The following is a 6,000-nucleotide window of genomic DNA, read 5'->3' as shown; positions in this document are numbered from 1 at the left end:
AGGGGAGTGAGTTTAATGTTGCAGTTTTCCGAGATGAATAAGTTCTAGATATCTGCTCTGCAGCATAGTGCCTACAGTTAAAAGTACAGTATTGTGTGCTTTGAAATATGCTAAGAGGATAGATCTCATGTTAAATGTTCTTACCATAAAACACACACACACATGCACACATATACAAACACGGAAATTTCTGAAGGTAATGAATATGTTAGGGCCTTGATTGTGGTGATGGTATCATGTGTATATACATATGTCCAAGCTCATTGAAATGTATACATTAAATATTGGAATTTTTGTGTATCAATTATACCTCAATAAAGTTTTTTAAAAAATGGAAGAGGCATTGCCCATGATTTTTGTTCCTTTAACCAGGAAAATAAACTTTTCCATACATCAAACTATATTTCTTTTTTGTGTCTCGTTGATTAAAAAAGTACCTGAGAAAAAGTAGCGTTAGCTTTTAGAGTCTGTATTCTGAGGAAGATGAGCTGAGGGGATGTTTTAAAGGTGTTCGACTATCCAATCAACAGTATTGCCACAGCAAACTAATATAATTATTTAAGAATCCATTTTAAAATGTTCGATAAGTCATCCCAAATCTCAATGCAGCTACTGATAATTATAAGCCTCCTTCAAATATCTAAATAAGCAAAAACTAAGTGTATTGTATATAGAATAATACTGGAATTATATCAATCAAAATGTTAATAGAGAAAAGCTTAATCAGATGGCACCAACAGTATCCCTCGATGAAAAGAAACTCTACACAAAGTCAAAATGAGACCACTATCTGCAGAATCAATACTGACACAGGCCAAGTGGAAGTGGTATCACAGGTCACTGACTGAGCCAATGTTCTGGTCCATCTAAGCCTGGTCCACTAATTTTAGAATGAGGCCTCTTCATACAGACTAAATCCTAATATTGGCCAAAATCTGAACCCAAATCTTGTATACTGCCTTGCCAGTGAAGTATAATCCAGGCCATGCTGGAGTAATGACAGCTCCCAAGTGAGCTTTAATACCGTGTCAGAAACAGATTCTGATCCTTGACACACATTGAACCATGGCTATACATCTGGTACCTAATGTTGATATCAGGCTGAGCCCTAAATTTGGTTACATGGTCCTCTAACAAGGGATCCATACTGACTTGTAAAGATAGTAACAAACTGACTAACCCTTAACCTAAACAAAGACTGAAGCCAAATTATAAATCTGAACCATGGCCGTGACTTGAGCTTTACACTATCTGTTGACAAAACCTTAACTATGGCGTACTGATTGATCTATAAATCCAGTCAGACTAACATACCCTGGGATGCTATTTCACAAATTCATCTTCTTATACTCAAATATTTCTTTTCCTGGATGTATTTTCAAGCATACTTTCTACCAACAATAGATCATGAGTCTCACCTTTGTTTGTGTAATATATACACACACACACACAATGCAATCTAATAAGCCTTGCAAAAATATGACTTGTCACAGCTATGTATTTTAATTATTAATCTTGTTTATTGATATTTTCTCCCCATTAGAATATAAACTCTAAAGGGAAAGGATGTTATCTGTTTTTTTTTCTACTTCTCTATTCTCAACATCTTGAATTATGCCTGGAATGTTATAGGTACTCAATAAATATTTATTGAATGGATGGATGAGTAGTCTCTTATTACTCTTCTGTCCTTTTATTTGACCTTTCTGTGTTATATGCTAGTAATTATACTTTATTTTCTCTTGGTTCATCTATGTGGCCATTTCTTCTCAGCTTCCTTTGAAGGCAAGGAAGATTGATTTCCTCTGTCTATTACTTAAGTATAGTTATTTTCTAGGGTTCCATACTTAATCTATGCCCTTCTAAAAACTACTGTCCTAAACACCGAGTGAAATTTAATACAGGGCAGCCCAGGTGGCTCAGCGGTTTAGTGCCACCTTCAGCCTAGAGCATGGTCCTGGAGACCCTGGATCGAGTTCCACGTCAGGCTCCCTGCATGGAGCCTGCTTCTCCCTCTGCCTGTGTCTCTGCCTCTCTCTCTCTCTCTCTCTCTCTCTCTCTCTCTCTCTCTCTCTCTCTCTCTCTTTGTGTGTGTCTCATGAATAAATAAATTAAAAAAAGAAATTTAATACATATTTGCTTAGTTAATTACCATCTATATACTAATGTCTCTCAAATGTTTAGTTCCAACCCAGATCTCTCTCCTGTGCTTCAGACCTACACTTCCTTGCAGCCTATCAGGCATCTCCAACCAAATGCTCCACAGACTCTTCAATTTTTTTAAGTGTCCAAAACTTAATTTCTCCTATCCCTCACAAAACTTGTTACTTTTTCTCTATCTAAATGAGTGGTACCACCACATATTCAGTCTTCCAAACCAAAACTTGAGAGTCAGAAGATACTCCTTCCTTTCCCTCACTTTTTATATCCAAAATATCACCAAGTCCATCTGATCATATCATGTCCTTGCTTAAGAACCTTTGATAGTTCTCTACTGCTTTCAGGTTAAATTTTGAACTCATTGGTATGGCTCCCTATTCCTGTGTGATCTATTTTCTGCAATATGGAACCTTTGGGGGGAAGGGGAGGTGTTCTCTGCACTCTTTTACATTCTTATTCCTCAGTATGAAATATGGTTGACCTCTCTACCCCAAATACCTTACCAGTTCTTCAAATCTCATCATAAAAGCATGGCCTGCTCCAGAAATAGAATGAGTTCTTCTAGTTCTATGGTCTTATAGAACTCTATGTAGACCTTTTTTAAGAGCACTTTTCACATTGTATACTCTGTCTCCTCTCCTAGGTGGTGAGCTACTTAATAGCAAGGGCTGTTTCTAATTCTGTAGCAATAGTGCCTAGCCAGAGCCTTGCACAAAGCAGTTTGCTGAGTAAATTTTTCAATCCATTAAGTCTTATTTTTTTCACTTTAAAGATTTTAGGCAATTACCTTAGTAAAATGCAATTCATCTTTCTTTGCATTCATTCCACTTGTGAGCCAAAATGTTGTCCTTATCAGTAAAATTGTAGTAACCCAACTGTAATGATCCATTCAGCTATAGGCGTTAATCAAAGAAAAAAAGTAAAAAAAATTAGGAGTGAAATGAGGCTTAAACCATCATTTTCCTAAAGCTTTAAATTGCTTCAAAGTGCTAGATGTCTCTATTTCTCTATCTACCTCTTTTTAACACATCTTGTACTAAAACAATACTTCCTTTTAAAAAGATTTTATTTATTTATTTATTTATTTATTTATTTATTTATTTATTTATTTATTTATGGGAGACACAGAGGCAGAGACATAGGCAGAGAAGCAGGCTTCCTCCGGGGAGCCTGATTCAGGACTCGAACCCAGGACCTCGGGATCACTCCCCTAACCCAAAGCAGACGTTCAACCGCTGAGCCACCCAGGTGTCCCTAAAATAATAGTTTTTTAAAGAAATATGTATTTATTTATTATTATTCAAGTTGTATTCTCTACCTGTTTTAAACTATTGCATTACACCAGCAATGTGACTTCCTTATGTGTTAACTCGGCTTCTACTGGGTGGGCTTAGACCGTATTTCTTATGACTTCCAAGGGAAAATGTGATTCCTGACTAGAAACATAGTATAACGTTTTCCCCAGAACCTCTGAAGTGGTTCTAATGCAGATGGTTCACACAGAACACACTATGGCAGTTTTAAAGGACCAGTTATTCTAAATTTATCAGAGCACAAACACCATTTTTAAAAAGCCATTCCAATCAAAACTGAATAAGAATTTTAAATCACGACATAAAGTGGTTCCTCTAAAATGCTAATACCTTAACTAACAGTAAAATAGATCCATAACCTTCATCTACCCCTAATAAGCACAACCCCATCCATATCCCAAGAAGAAAAGACTCTGTAGGACACTACACTCCAAACTACAACACCCAGAATACCCTTCTCCATCTGAACTCGGGATGATCGGACTGGCGGGAGGAATTGTGGGTATACAGAAAGAAGCGCCTCGACTCCATCTCCCACAATCCTCTGTCTTCACTTGAGTCTTTCCACCAATGCCAATATTGGATTACCCTCCCGCCCCAGGAAGAACAGCCTCCAGCAACCTCAAACTACATTTCCCATGAGGACAAGAGATGCCCCCCCCCCCCCGGCTTCCCTGGTGACCAGTAACCAATAGGAGACGCTGAAGCAGCCGCGATGTGAGTGAGAGTCCAGCCCTGGGCCGGAGTGCCGGGCCTAAGCGAGCTACCGCAAGGCGGCGAGTTCAGAAGACAGTTGCGTGGCGTGGGGCGCCACGAGGGCGCTATGCTCTCAGAAGCTGTCACGCCGGCCCGATTTTCCGTGGCTGTATGAGTAGTCCTTCGGTAGCCGGGGAGCTGGAGGTCAGAGAGACAGAAAGCCCGAGTGGCTATGGCTGGGGACTGTGGGACCGACGGGGCCTAGGGAGGAGGGTGCTTCCGGGCCGCTGTCTTCAGCGCTTAACTCCGCCCATCTCCGCCTCTGTCGCGGAGGGGGTGTCGGGACTGGGAGTCGGGGGTGGGCTTCTGAGCTCTCCGCGACAGTTTCCTCGGGTTTAGAGCCTCGGGAGTGCTCCCTCTCTTCTTTTTCTCCACGTCGCCAGCCCTCCTTTTCTCCTCACAATGCCAACGTCTATCCCCACTCCAGCCCTGTGCCACCTCAGATGTCTGAAGTTAGGGTTCTCGACCGGGGTCTTCCCTGGGCGACATCTGGACACTCCTTACTACTTGGAAGAGTTGGGTGACCTCTTTCCTCTCTTCCCCTCAATTTACAGTTCAGATTTTGGGCACTTACCCGGTAGGTGCCCAAATTTCCCAATTTGGGAAATTGTGCCCAATTCCCACACTCCCCAATTTCCTCTGGGGGCGTGACTTTTTGTCAGATTTTCACTCTTTGCTACATTGCTGGTGAGAGAAAGATCGTCGCCGTCTCTTTATTGGCCCTTCCAGCCACTCTCTTCTTCCCTGATCAGATTTTTGGAGTGGAAAGGTTTCTCCTCAGTTTCCAGACGGGGTGAGGAGCAGTACATAGAAGAAATCTCGTTTTTGAGAAAATGTAATTAAGGTTCAGTGCAGTGTTCTGGTGAGAGTCAAAGGCAAGTTAGACCTCTTTTAAAAACCGAGTGCTTTTGGGGTTTCCAACATGGACTGATACAGCACTAATGTTGACAAAGATTTAGGGGGCACACCGACTGTGGAATAAAGTAGACTGTGCGAACCAGACTGTATTAATTATTATCACAAAAGCGTGTGAAAAGTTTGTAATACTGATGGGGTTGGGGGTTGACCTATGGAAGGTCAAGCGAGGCTAACCCTGGAAGTGCTGTAGGCTTGACATTGTCGTCTGTCTTCCAGACCAATCCTGGTAGGCATTGTGGAGAAGGTGAATTTTAATTTTGGCGCCAAAGGAGTAAAGAAGATTTGAAATGGGCAAAAAGAAGGGAGAAAATGCCTCCTGGTACTGGGATTGGTATCTGAGAAAGGTAGATAGAGGAGGGAGCACTTTTGTGAAGGGTGGGTTTGCCTGACTGGAATAAAAGGTGTCATCAAGGAGAGATTGGGAAAGAAATAGTGTTGAAAAGCTTGGGGTCATAATTACAGGATACTTTAAAGCATCCAAATAGTTTGGATATTATTCTGTATCAAATAAAACTAAAGACCAAAAATTTAAGATTGGGTGATTTTTTGTTTTTTTATCCTAGGGGAACCTGATTTGAGATCATTTGTTGGAGAACACAAAGAAGTGTGGTGGTATGTTCCAGGTGTGAGTTTAATTTAAACCCATTAAGAACTTTGTCTTATAGACTGTTTTGTTAGTGGCTTTTCTTAGCTACACTCTATAGTTGTCATTTTAAAGCCTGGTGCCATAAATTTATTAAGAAATTCATTTGCTGTCCTTATGCATCATATCTGAATTGTAGTCATTTCATTGGACAACAATAATGACTATTTATTGAGCCCATTTAATGTTCCAGGCACTATCATAAGCACT

The 6,000-nt window shown here is 40.5% G+C and overlaps 1 protein-coding gene across 7 annotated transcripts in view; it reads left to right on the top strand.

The window, feature by feature from the left end:
• Nucleotides 1–4,152: 4,152 nt before the first annotated feature.
• Nucleotides 4,153–6,000, top strand: part of ENOX2 (ecto-NOX disulfide-thiol exchanger 2) — a 284,213-nt gene continuing 282,365 nt past the window's right edge. For 4 of the 7 annotated variants that reach the window (XM_038588304.1, XM_038588299.1, XM_038588303.1 and 1 more), the window contains exons 1-2: nucleotides 4,153–4,373; nucleotides 5,711–5,770. The gene's annotated coding sequence lies outside the window, so the exon portion shown is untranslated. Of the gene's footprint in view, nucleotides 4,374–5,710; nucleotides 5,771–6,000 lie in introns of those variants that run through there. The other 3 variants (XM_038588301.1, XM_038588300.1, XM_038588305.1) reach the window with 2 other exon arrangements.

The sequence above is a fragment of the Canis lupus genome, chromosome X (genome assembly GCF_011100685.1).
Source record: "Canis lupus familiaris isolate Mischka breed German Shepherd chromosome X, alternate assembly UU_Cfam_GSD_1.0, whole genome shotgun sequence".
NCBI classification, from domain to species: domain Eukaryota; kingdom Metazoa; phylum Chordata; class Mammalia; order Carnivora; family Canidae; genus Canis; species Canis lupus.
The sequence above is the reverse complement of the archived record's forward strand: the minus strand, read 5'-3'. Positions and strand labels throughout refer to the sequence as shown.